Below are 13,786 nucleotides of genomic sequence, written 5' to 3'. Positions count from 1 at the left end.
AAGTAATTGATAAGTAGGGCATTTCAGCATATAGGGAGTATCACATGCACACAGCAATGTGAACTCTCAAATGCATGGTGTAGTCTAACAAATCAACTTTCTATTTTTGTTTCAGTTACACATATGTACTACATTATACCATACTGTATAACCAAATTAAAACCACAAAATAAAAGTAAAACCTTTAAAAAGGGAAAACATCGGAGAAAGAAAAAATAGCTCTGAAGGGGAAAGGGGAGATAGTCACAATCGTTACCCGAACCATAGTTTGAGAGGTGTACTGGACTCTTAATTAAGGCACCGAATGGATCGGTTCCGGAGAGAACTCAGATTCATCCCATGCCTTCCAGATCTTATAGAACCTAGGTAATGAACCGTCAATCAATGCAGTCAAATGTTCCATCCTTCGTATGTCTGTCACTGTAGCTAAAAATTGTGGGAAGGTAGGGGGAGATGTGGACAACCAGCATCTAGTTATGACTCGCTTTGCAGTCAATAAAAAAAAGGACATAAGTCTCCCTGAGGCTTTAGAGATACCTGGTAGAGGAAGACCCAACAGGTAATGTATAGGGTTGAGAGGTACAGTGACTTGCAAAAGTATTCACCCCCCTCTTGGCTTTTTACCTTTTTTGTTACATTACAGCCTTTAGTTCAATGTTTTTTTTTAATCTGAATTATATGTGATGGATCAGAACACAATAGTCTAAGTTGGTGAAGTAAAATTTGAAAAATATATACATAAAACTATTTTTCAGAAATAAAAAACTGATAATTGGCATGTGCGTATGTATTCCACCGCCTTTGTTATGAAAACCCATAAAAAGCTGTCACATGATCTGTACACATATACACACCTTTTTGAAAGGCCCCAGAGGCTGCAACACCTAAGCAAGAGGCACCACTAACCAAACACTGCCATGAAGTCCAAGGAACTCTCCAAACAAGTAAGGGACAATGTTGTTGAGAAGTACAAGTCAGGGTTAGGTTATAAAAAAATATCCAAATCTTTGATGATCTCTAGGAGCACCATCAAATCTATCATAACCAGATGAAAAGAACATGGCACAACAGCAAACCTGCCAAGAGACACCAAAACTCACGCATCGGGCAAGGAGGGCATTAATCAGAGAGGCAGCACAGAGACCTAAGGTAACCCTGGAGGAGCTGCAGAGTTCCACAGAAGAGACTGGAGTATCTATACATAGGATGACAATAAGCCGTATGCTCCAAAGAGTTGGGCTTTATGGCAGGGTGGCCAGAAGAAAGTCATTACTTTCAGCAAAAAACAAAATGACACGTTTTGAGTTTGCGAAAAGGCATGTGGGAGACTCCCAAAATGTATGGAGGAAGGTGCTCTGGTCTGATGAGACTAAAATTGAACTTTTTGGCCATCACAAAAGAAACGCTATGTCTGGCACTGTCAGAAACCATGAACCAGACCGAGACAGAAGTACAGTAAAATCACACTTGTTTATTAATAAAAATAAAAAGGTAAATAGAGTAAGTGTAGTCAAAGCATAGCCAGAGTCCAGTAACTGGATCGGGCAGTCAGCCAAGCCAGAGTTCAGTAACCAGATCGGGTAATCAGCCAAGCCAGAGTTCAGTAACCAGATCGGTAATCAGCCAGGCCAGAAGTCAGGGATCCAAGTAGAGGAGCAGCAAGCATGATAAGGAGCCAGAAGGGATGTCAGCAAAGCCAGTCTTTAAACAGGAACGCAGGATGTGACCAAAGCAAGGCGGGAATGAGGTGAGCTGGAGATCTTTAAGTAGGAGGGACTGACCAGCAGATCCACAACAGCTGGTTAACTGTGGAGAGAGATAAGAGCTGGCAATTTGCCAACAGCTGAGCGGCCAGCTCAGGGAAGGAAGGGCTGAGCCAGCCCTGACAGGCGCAAACCCAACACATCACATGTGTCTTTCTACACGCAGAACCAGTCCCCATCTGCCACAACCCTGGCAAACGGACGACACCAGAAGTCTCAAGAGACGCAGCCGTGCTCTTGAGCGAGCATGGCGTAAATCTAAGTCCCTGCAAGACTTTACTCTCTAGAAATCTGCCCTTCTCAAATACAACTCCTGCCTCCACACTGCTAAACAAACCTACTACAACACTCTCATCAAACCCCTCTCATCCAAACCTCTTCAACTCTTTTCTACCCTTAATTCCTTACTTCACCCCCCCACTGCCCCCACCCACCAACTTGCTTACCGCTCAACAGATTGCCAACTATTTCAAAAGCAAAATCAACACAATTCACAAGGAGATATCCAGCATTCAGCTTCCTCCCCTACCCAACACATTAGGTCCAACACCACACTCAATACTCTCCTCCTTCTGCCCAGTTACCACCGATGAAGTTGATAAACTCCTCTTCATGGCCCACCTCACCACCTGTCCCCTGGACCCTGTCCCCTTTCCTTCCCTGCTCAAACATGCACTGGTTACCCTCATACTTAAAAACCCTCACTAGACCCCACCTGTTTGAATAACCTAAGACCTATCTCCCTGCTCCAATTTGCCTCCAAGCTCATCGAACGCCTTGTCCATGACCGAATGAGTCGCTACCTCACGGACAGCAGCCTTCTCGACCCCCTACAGTCTGGCTTCCGTCTACAACATTCCACTGAAACTGCCCTACTAAAACTCACCAATGACCTACTAACTGCCAAAACCAATGGCCATTACTCCATACTCATACTCTTAGACCTCTCTGCTGCCTTCAACACAGTTGACCACCTGCTCCTCCTCAGCAAACTACACTCCCTTGGCCTCTGTGATTCTGCTTTATCCTGGTTCTCCTCCTACCTATCTCAACGCACTTTCAGTGTCACTTACAACTCCATCTCCTCTGCTCCTCTTCCTCTCTCTGTTGGCGTACCCCAAGGCTCTGTCCTTGGGCCCACACCTATTCTCCCTCTATACCTCTTCCCTGGGCCAGTTGATAACCTCCCATGGCTTCCAATACCACCTCTACGCCAATGACACCCAGATCTATCTCTCCACTCCTCAACTCACCCCCTCGATCTCCTCACAGATCTCAAACTTACTGAATGACATATCGGTATGGATGTCACACCACTTTCTCAAACTCAATCTTTCTAAAACTGAGCTTGTAATATTTCCTCCTTCCTGGTCCCCCCCACCATGACTTTACCATTAAGATCAACAGCACAACCATTGGTCCCTCCACACATGCCAGGGTGCTGGGTATAATCCTTGACTCTGACCTCTCCTTCAGCCCCCACATCCAATCACTGGCTAAATCCTCCCGCCTTAACCTCCGCAACATCTCCAGAATTCGACCCTTCCTGACTAATGACACCATGAAGCAACTTAATCACTCCTTGATTATTTTCCGCCTTGACTACTGCAACTCTCCCCTTAATGGCCTACCCTTACGCAGGCTATCCCCCCTTCTATTATGAATGCTGCTGCTAGACTAATACACCTCACTAATCGATCTGTGACTGCTGCCCCTCTCTGCCAATCCCTTCACTGGCTTCCCCTACCCTACCATATAAAATTCAAAATGCTAACCACAACATACAAGGCCATCCACAACATCACCCCCCAGCTACATCACCAACCTCATCTGCAGATATCGCCAAATCATCCCTCTCGCTCCTCCCAGGAACTCCTGCTCTCTAGCTCCCTTGTTACCTCCTCTCATGCTCGCCTTCAGGACTGCTCCAGAGCCTCTCCCATCCTCTGGAATTCCTTGCCCCGGTATATCAGTTCAGCCCCTATCCTGTCCACTTTTAGGAGATCCCTGAAAACTCACTTATTCAGGGAAGCCTATCCCACACGCACCTAACAACTGTCCCCGAGCCACCCCCCATCAAATCTTTCCCTGCATCTAATACCCTTTGTACCACGACCTCCTCCCTTTAGAATGTAAGCTTTACGAGCAGGGCCCTCCTGTCCCTTCTGTATTGAACTGTACTGTAATTGTGCTGTCCCCCCTCTACATTGTAAAGCAATGCATAAACTGTTGGCGCTATATAAATCATGAATAATAATAATAATAATAATAATCACATCACCCAAAGAACACCACCCCCACAGTGAAACATGGTGGTAGCAGCATCATGCTGTGGGGATGTTTTTCAGCAGTCGGGACTGGGAAACTAGTCAGAGTTGAGGAAAAGATGGATGGTGCTGAATACAGGGATATTCTTGAGCAAAACCTGTTCACCTTCCAGCAGGACAATGACCCCAAATACATTGCTAAAGCAACACTTGAGTGGTTTAAGGGGAAACATGTAAATGTGTTGGAATGGCCTAGTCAAAGCCCAGACCAATCCAATAGAAAATCTGTGGTCAGACTTAAAGATTGCTGTTCACAAGCGCAAACCATTCAACTTGAAGGAGCTGGAACAGTTTTGCAAGGAGGAATTGGCAAAAATCCCAGTGGTAAGATGTGGCAAGCTCATAGAGACTTATCCAAAGCGACTTGGAGCCGCAAAAGGTGGTTCTACAAAGTATTGACTTTAGGGGGGTCAATAGTTAAGCACAGTTGTACTTTGAGTTTGACGGTGTCCAGTTTTAAGTGAGAACCTCGCAAGATGCACTCACCCCTGAAAAAAGCCTTATGAGCTTCCCACAAGGTGGAGGCCTCTGACACTGAACACTCATTTATTTGAAAAAATTCGGACAGTTTTTGTTGGAGAAGAGTCTGAGATTCAGGATTTATTAGCAGGGATTCATTAAGACGCCAATGTCATGTTCTGGGCATTGGGGCAGATAAAATTATATCTAAATTATATATATGATCCGACCATGTGATTTATCTCCAAAGTGACTACATATGGCAGCAAAGGCGCAGTCACAAAGAAGTGGTCTAACCTAGAGTATAATTTGTGAGGAGGGGAAAAGAATGTATATTGTTTGTGGGTAGGATGTTTTACTCTCCACGTATCATAAAGATTGTAAGAGCGAACCAATTTGCGAAAAGAGGTGGATAGCTTTTGAGCTTGGACCGGCGGAGTAGATTGAAATAAGGCATATCTATCTTTGGTCGGGGACATGCACATATTAAAATCACCTCCTATAACCATAAAGGGCTGTGAAATAGTCTAAAGTTTTTCAAAAACTTTTGTGAAAAAAACATTCTGTCCCAAATCAGGGGCATATATGTTTGACAGAGTAAAGGACGTATTCAGATGGATACATTTCAGGAGCACAAACCAAGCGTGGGCATCCAGTATTGAAGAAAGGGGCTTGAGCGTTTAATTAAAACCGCTATGCCAGCCTCTCCCGGAGGGGTCAGACGTGACAAAAGTAGTGGGGAAGTCCTTGGAAGCAAACTTAAAGGAGCCCGCAGGTCGGAAATGAGTCTCCTGGACCATAATTACATCTGCTCCTGAGGCCTTGAATTCCTTCAAAGCTATCCATCTTTTTTGAATGGAATTCAAGCTCTTCACATTACAGGAAAGTACTTTAATAGTCATTATAAATCATAATGATAAGTTTCAATGTTAGCTCAGGTAATAGAGATACAGACACAAATCTACAGTGCATGGAACATAAATTACATTGAGGTTAGTTTGTTGAAATGATGCAACAGAGAGTGCATCGAGTAACCCAGAGAAGGCCAAAAAAGGCCTGCTGAAAAAGATATCAAAAGATATAAAAAAATATACATAAAAAAACAAAAAAGTTAATAATAACATTGCGGGGAAAAAAAATTGTAGAAGGCCTGAAGGGAAAAAAACAACTTCAGGGATCCAAGGCGGTTGCCTTGAATATTGCTGAGGTGCATGGCTACCTGCAAGATCCAACGGTGGGGTCCCGTCTCCTCTAGGGAGCACATACCCAGATCTAATAGGAGATAAGAAGTTAACCAGAAAAACAAAAATAAAAAAAAGCATAGAGTACTTCAGGAGAGCGGGAAAGGATCTTCTAGGTATAAATGAAAGACTCACGTACTGGAGTCCCAAACACGGACTAATCAAATGTAAAATGTCCGTCAAAAGTAGAAGAATTTTCAGCTGCATGCAGTCAGGTAGGGGATCTGGAAGGAGCAGATCTTGGCCGGTGTCAGGAGCGGCTTTGCAATCAGAATAGGAATCTGAAATAGAACATGCGGAAGGCCTAGGTTACAGATACATGCCTCGCTTTCATGAAGATCTTTTAGCTAGAACTGCACATCATCCTTAGAAACTGATAGGCGGAAAGGGAATCCCCATCTATAGGCAACTTGGTGGTTTTGTAAATGGGTGGTGACAGGGCGTAGATTGCGTCACTTAGCCAGTGTAATGGGTGAGAGATCATTGAAGATTTGAATCTTGGCGCCCTTGAAGTCCATGCGAGACTTGTTACGGGTGGCGATAGTAAGAGTTTCTTTGCTTTCGTAATAGTGGAAGCGAACGATAACGTCCCTTGGGTTGTAGCCCTGAGGTGGTTAGGGAGCCAATAACCTGTGGGCTCTATCCAGGCGCCAATCAATATCAGGGATATGAGGTGCCAGGGTGACGAATAGAGCCAGAAGACACTGGCGGAGCTCTTTATCGTTAATGTACTCTGGAATCCCATGAATCCTGAGATTTTGGCGGTGTTCCCTGTTCTCCAAATCTTCCTGCTGCAGTTGAAGTTGGGAAACCCCCCTCGTGCCAAGCAAGCCAGCTGATATCTATCCGAGAGCAGCATGAGCAGCGTATAATCGTAGACATGTGGTGCAACCACAAGAGAGGTTTTAGAACCATAAAATGCAGACAGTATATTGGTGGAGGAATTCAAGGAGGACTCACGGAACCAATCACGGACAAAAGTAAGTTGTAACGCCAGAAAATAGTTCCAAAAGTTTAGAGAGGCCAACCCACCATCAGATTTTGAAGCTTGGAGAGATTTTTTTTTTGCAATGCGTGGGTGTGCCCCCTGCCAGAGAAAGGTGGTCAGAATAGAATCTAGTTTTTTTAAAAGTTTCTTTGGCAAGAAAACTGAGGATGCCCAAAAAACATATAAAAACTTTGGTAAATATATAATTTTAAAAATATTCACAGTCAATCAGATTGAGAGACAAGGAAGTCCAGGTACGTAACCTAGTTTCCATATGTGATAATTGGTTTTGTATTAACCACTTCAGCCCCGGAAGATTTGGCTGCTGAATGACCAGGCCATTTTTTGCGATTTGGCACTGCGTCGCTTTAACTGACAATTGCGCAGTTGTACGGTGCAGCACCCAAAAAATTGACGTCCTTTTTTTCCCACAAATAGAGCTTTCTTTTGGTGGTATTTGATCGCCTCTGCGGTTTATTTTTTTGCGCTATAAACAAAAAAAAGCGTCAATTTTGAAAAAAACACAATATTTTGTACTTTTTGTTATAATAAATATCCCCCTTTTTAAAAAAAAAAAAAGCTAATTTTTTCTCAGTTTAGGCCAATATGTATTCTTCTACATATTTTTGGTAAGAAAAATCGCAATAAGCAGATATTGATTGGTTTGCGCAAAAGTTATAGCGTCTACAAAATAGGGGATAGATTTATAGCATTTTTATTATTATTATTATTTTTTTTACTAGTAATGGCGCAATCTGTGATTTTTATCGGGACTGCAACATTATGGCGGACACATCGGACACTTTTGACAACATTTTGGGACCACTGGCATTTATACAGCGATCAGTGCTATAAAAATGCACTGATTTCTTTAAAAATGTCACTGGCAGGAAAGGGGTTAACACTAGGGGGCGATCAAGGGGTTAACTGTGTTCCCTGGGAGGTGATTCTAACTGAAGGGGGACTGACTAGAGGAAGTGACGGATCGTGGTTCCTAGCTAATTGGAACACACGATCTGTCACTCCTCTCAGAACAGAACAGGGATTTGTGTGTTTACACACACACTTTGGTGTTCTGTCACTCGCGATCGCTCATGGCCAGCGGTCATCGCAGCCATCGGCCATGAGCATCGGCATCCCTGCAGTGTAGCCGATGTATAGCTATGCCGGTTCACGGGATCGTGCCGACCTGCCACAGTAAAATGATGGCGGCTGGTCGGCAAGCGGTTAAGAGACTCAAATGTGGATAGATCAGAGTTAGTTTTGATCCCTAAATACCTAAAGGTGGTCTGAATTTCCAGTTTGGACTGAAGTAGATAGTCATAATTGAGTTTGGGGCCTATTAGGAAAGCCACAGATTTGTCCCTTCCAACACGTAGGCCTTAGACCACCCCAAACTCCTCCACCACACCATCAAAGACATAAAGGACTTCTCCAAACCATCTAGATAGATTAATGCGTCATTTGCATAAAGAGAGATCTTCTCAGGTGACTTACCATAACAGATGCCCCCCACCATCACAGTCTGTCACACCACCAGAGCCAGGGGCTCAATAGCCAGCGAAAATAGAAGCAGCAAGAGAGGGCAGCCTTATCTCATGCCTCTTTGCAGGGAGAATACATCTGAGAAGTCTTTATTGGTACATACCCTAGCCCTCGAGTTAGTATAGAGCAGACGGACGGTGCATGGTCTCCCAAAGAAATGACTAGTTAACAGTATCAAAAGCCTTCATCACATCTAACGAAAGCACCAGTCCACTTTTCTGGTCAGTGGCTGCTTTGTAAATATGTAAATAAAGATGACAAATTTGTCATAAATACTCTTACGAGGCACAAACCCTGTTTGATCTGGGTGTACAAGGTGAAGAACGACCCTTTGCAGTCGTACTGCTAGGAGTTTCGCTAGCACTTTCACGCCACTATTTAACAGTGAGATGGGATGATAGGACCCACATTGCAATTTGTCTTTCTTAGGTTTGGGCAATACCAAGATCAGTGCCTCGCACATAGAAGGGGGGAAGCTCACCCTCTTCAAATGCCACTCCAGAGTATGTAGTCTTTTTGCTTGGTCTTCCACAGTTTTTGCACCATTCTGCGAGTAGACCATTGAACCCTGGAGTCTTATTTGGAGGAAGGGAGTGTATAGCCTCTGTATATACCTTGATCGTCAGGGGTTTATCTAATATAAGTCTGTGAGACTCCTCTAGTTCTGGGAAGTGGATAGATTAAAAAACCTTCAAACTCAGTTTCAGCAGGGGGCCCTGGATCCGAGTATAAGTTTTCATAAAAGGACTTAAAATGTCTGGTTAATGATCAATGCATCAGAGGAAACTGAACCATCAGGTAATTGTATCTAGAAATTGATCTACCAGTGTATTCTGTGCAGGAAAAAGCCAGCAGCTACTCATTTTTCCCACTGTGTTCATGCAATCTAGCCGATTAAAAAAGCTGCTGTTTCTGAGTTATATCTACCATATGAAGTTCTAGAGCTTTATACGTCCAAACTAAGACACCATGGGAGTCTGGAGTGGGGTGTGCAGTATAATGGGCCCTAGCTGCTTCCAAAGAGGCCTCTAAGGCCCGAAGGGTAGCACAATTGGTTTTCTGGTGCAGAGCTATATTAGAAATGTATGAACCCCATACAGTCGCATTGAAGGCATACCACGTGGGGCCTGTAGAGGAGGAGTGGTCATTCATCTCCCAGTATTGAGACATGTCCTGATGAATAGGGTTCTGAAATTCAGAAGTGTAGATCCAGAGGGGACTGAGTCTCCACATCCTAAAAGAAGGTCTATGCCCCAATATTAAATCGACACAAAGGGCAAAATGGTCACATATCGTTTGAGCTATATAGGAAACTGTCTGAATGCATGGAACCAAGTCTGGCGTACCCAACGCATAGTCCAGCCTGGAAAGAGCATGATATGACTGAGATTGATATGGGTAAACTCTGTCCGTGGGGTATTTCTATCGCCATAGATCTACATAACCAAAGGAAGCACACCATTGACTAAACAGTTTGGATTCATAGTGAAGAGGCTTCAATCGGTCCAGAGTTGGGTCAAGCACCAAATTTAAGTTCCCGATACTAAAAGTAGCAACTGTTGGTAAATCTGACAAATGAACACTTCAGTCAGTAAAGATTGCAGCCGTGACAGGGGGAGGGACATATGCCACTGCCAATAGTAATGGCATAGCATACACAGCACAGAATAGGAAAACATAATTCCCTTTAGGATCAGAAATCACCCGATCTTAGGAGAAGAGGAGACCCTATTAAAACTGACACTCCCCGGGCATAGTTTGAATAGGTGGAGTGATATCCGTGCATTACCCAGTGTTTTCTAAGTGCAAGGACCTTGGATCCCATTAAATGGGTCTCTTGCGAGCATAATATATGTGGTTTGTGTGATTTAAGAAATTCAAATAAAGAAGCCTATTTAAATTTAGAATTTAACCCCCGTATGTTCCAGGAGATGCACGTAACAGTGGACATACTAAAAAACAGACTAAAGTGAGCAAGATGGAGAAACGGGCACAAGGCCCAGTGGACCGACCATAGGCCACTTCATAGCTGCAAACCCAGAGGGAGGAGGTGGCAAGGCAAAAGACATTCACACACAGACACACCATATGCATACCAACCAAGACTAAAGCAATACCAAAATTGGACATTTGTACTAAAAATCATAACCAGTGTTGTACCCCTGCCCAGCTCCAAAAACAAGTAGCAGGGGTTAGCCCTAAACAGCAAACAAATGCAGGGAACATGGCCAATACAGCCAAAGTTATAGAACAAACGTTGGAATGAACCAATTAACCAGCTGTAGCAGCAAAGTCTCACATGAGGAGGTCATACTCCTCTTGTCAGGGCAAAGCTGTAGGTACCTGCCCCAGCAGAGTGCTTCCATGAGCTAAAATTTGAAATGTAGCAAATTCTTCCAGAGAGGGGACCCAGGTAAGGTATCAGGAGTGCGTTCAGATGAACGAACAGGCTGTTGCAGGGCTTCAAACTAGGAGATAGCATTCACAAGGGTTTTAAATAAATTACCTGGCCTTGGTAGACAACTCTCAGGGTAGCAGGAAAAAACATGGAGTATTGGATGGCTTTTGCCCTCAATTTCTGCTTGACATGTTGGTGTTCGGTTCTTAGAGTATGGACAGCAGGAGAGTAATCTGGGAAGAGGGGCACCGCCGCACAGTTAATTATGAGGCTCCCTTTCAGGTGAGCAGAGCATAGGTTGGAATCCTTGTCCTGGTAGTTGAGAAGATGAATCACCAAGGTACGGGGAGGGTTGCCCTCAAGGAGTGGCCTGCAAGTGACTCTGTGAGCTCTTTCAATCACAAAGCATGGGGACAGACAGTCTTGTACAAATTCCTGGGTGAACCAACTCTCCAGGAAGGACACTGGATCAGAATCCTCCACCCGCTCAAGCAGGTTATTCCTGTGCCGGCGATTTTCTAAGTCGTCTACCTTATCCTCCAGTGATTTGATTTTAGTGCCACAGGTTTTAACAGCAGGGAGAACAGGCTTAACAGTATCCTCCAGATCGCTGATGCCCAGCTCAGTAGCAGAGACCCAGTCCCAAATTTTATGCATATCCTGGTGCATTATAGTTATGTCAAGTTTAAGCTCCTCCACCTTACCCATAAGATCAGAATAATTTACCTTAATTATTTTAAGGACATCCAACTGGGTCATCCTCCATTCTGTCCTCGCTCAGAGAGGTCTGAGATAACAACACCGGTGGAGTGGATGTCCCTGGAGAGGGTGGATAGGGCTCCAGTGCGTCTCCAAACAATTCTAGTGAGGGTGCCAGGGAGCAGTGTAGTGACGGCCATCTTGACAGGAGTGCATGGTGATACTCATTTTGGCCGGGGGCTGTTTCTTCCTTCTTCCCATCCACCAAGCCACTCAGCGAGAGCTCTGTATCCCTTTCCAAGGAGCCAGGAGAGAAACAAATCAGCAAAGTTAGGGGAGCAGGTAGGCAGGATTGCAGAGTATTATACAGAGGAGAGCCTGGAGCTGCCGAGAAAGACGTCCGCTCATATGCTGCGTTAGGCCATGCCATACAGGGCAATCTTAGAAGAAAACCTGTTAGAGTCTGCAAAAGACTTGAGACTGGGGTGGAGGTTCACCTTCCAGCTGAACAACGACCCTATAGATACAGCCAGAGCTACAATGGAATGGTTTAGATCAAAGCATATTCATGTGTTAGAATGGCCCACTCAAAGTCCAGACCTAAATCCAACTGAGAATCTGTGGCAAGACTTGAAAATTGCTGTTCACAGACGCTCTCCATCCAATCTGACAGCTTGAGCTATTTTGCAAAGAATGGGCAAAAATTGTCCCCATCAGTCAAGGCTCCCTTTCCATATGGGGTCAATAGGCCTTCATTATAACCAACTTGTTGGCTAATAATTGCCCCACTTGTTGGCTGAAGCTCTTGAAAATACTTCAAAGTATGAGCATGTGACCAAGTATGAGCAAGCCCTGTCACATAGAGCACATAGTAGGGAGTGGAGTTCCTTCGCCCTGCCTAAGCTCCGACATAGTAGAAAGCTCTGCATAAGCTTTATTTTGGCCTAAGAGCTGTGGTGGTTGAACAAAGTGGTATGGGAAAGCAAGGAAAGTAATATTAGTAGCCAATAGAGTCAGAGAGTTAAGAGGAAAATCTATTACTTTGCCCTGAATTTTGAATTTAGGGCCCCTTGCACACAGGTGTGTCTAGCTGCTATGCTTCCCTCCCAACATTTAGTGCGCCTGGGAGGGACAGGTGCAGCTTCCAGCCCCGCTCTCCTGCAGCCTGTCAAAATCTATGGAAGGCTGTTACTGGACAGGGCTGAACACATTACCAAGTGGTAACCATAGGTGTGCACAGCCTAATGCATTAGTGATTGCACTCCAAAGCTCAAACACATATGTGTGTGCGCATGATATATACTGACAGTGTCAGTAGAGCAGTGGACAGTGTCAGTCGTTTTTATTTTTATAAATTTTTTTTTTTTTTAGGAGCCCCGCTAGGGGGCTTTGGTGAAATATCAGGGGACTATACATGGGGAATCTGCATCACACCTGGCATACCCTGTGCGCACGCCTATGGTGATAACCATATTTAGGGCCCTTTGCGTTCAGGGACGAACGCCAGCAATGCAGAAGATCTGGTCATAATTATGCAGACATAAAAAATGTGTTGACACTGATATTAACTTTGGCTAGATTAGATAGAGTACATTTAGAAAATTATCACAGTTTTTTTGTTTTTTTTTGAGAACCGACAAGCAAACTTATATAACTCTTTTAGCATTGGCTAGGCCAGTAGACATGCAAAATAATAACAAATCTCTAGCAATAACGGAAACTTCTACCCTGGAATTCATAAAGAAATCTGTCTCCCACCTGAGCAAGAAATTGTGGAAATCAACTTCCAACAGATTCATGTACATGTCAGTAAGGTGTATTTGAATTTGCTGTAGGATTGTGTCAGAAAATTTTTGTCTCAGACAGAACACATTTGATGCAGTTTGTGTTTTTGGGAGGTGCCTGTTGCCTTGCAGGAGAAACCAACAAGAAAACAAATCATTCCATTCCATTGAAGTCTATGGAACCAAAAACGCAACCTGCTGTGGGAAAAAAGTCTGACCCTTTCCAAAAAACGCACCGGAGGAAAACGCTGTGAACCAGGCCTCAATCCTGCGACACAGATTACTCCATAACATACGAGGTCTCCTTTGTCTCCACTTTGCGTCGAACTGATATGGCAGCAGTGGCGGCTGGTGCTTGATAATTCGGGGGGAGGGGGCGGGCGGCAAACCAACGCCACCCCCCCTCGGGAAATGAATCCGGGAAATGCACATCCCCCAACCCCCCCACCCCGTGAGACGGACGGCCTCCTTATCTGCCCGGGATGACACTCCAATCTCCCCTCCCTCCCCTGTCCGAGCCAGGGAGTGCCGGATAGCTGGATAGCTGAGCCGCTGCGGGTGAGCCATTCATGGTCACAGTGG

General features: G+C 44.6%; 1 protein-coding gene across 2 annotated transcripts in view; it reads right to left on the bottom strand.

The window, feature by feature from the left end:
• PARP8 (poly(ADP-ribose) polymerase family member 8) overlaps positions 1–13,786 on the bottom strand; it is a 416,167-nt gene that overhangs the window by 130,752 nt on the left and 271,629 nt on the right. The window lies entirely within an intron of this gene.

The sequence above is a fragment of the Aquarana catesbeiana genome, linkage group LG01, assembly GCF_042186555.1.
Source record: "Aquarana catesbeiana isolate 2022-GZ linkage group LG01, ASM4218655v1, whole genome shotgun sequence".
NCBI classification, from domain to species: Eukaryota; Metazoa; Chordata; class Amphibia; order Anura; family Ranidae; genus Aquarana; species Aquarana catesbeiana.
The sequence above is the reverse complement of the archived record's forward strand: the minus strand, read 5'-3'. Positions and strand labels throughout refer to the sequence as shown.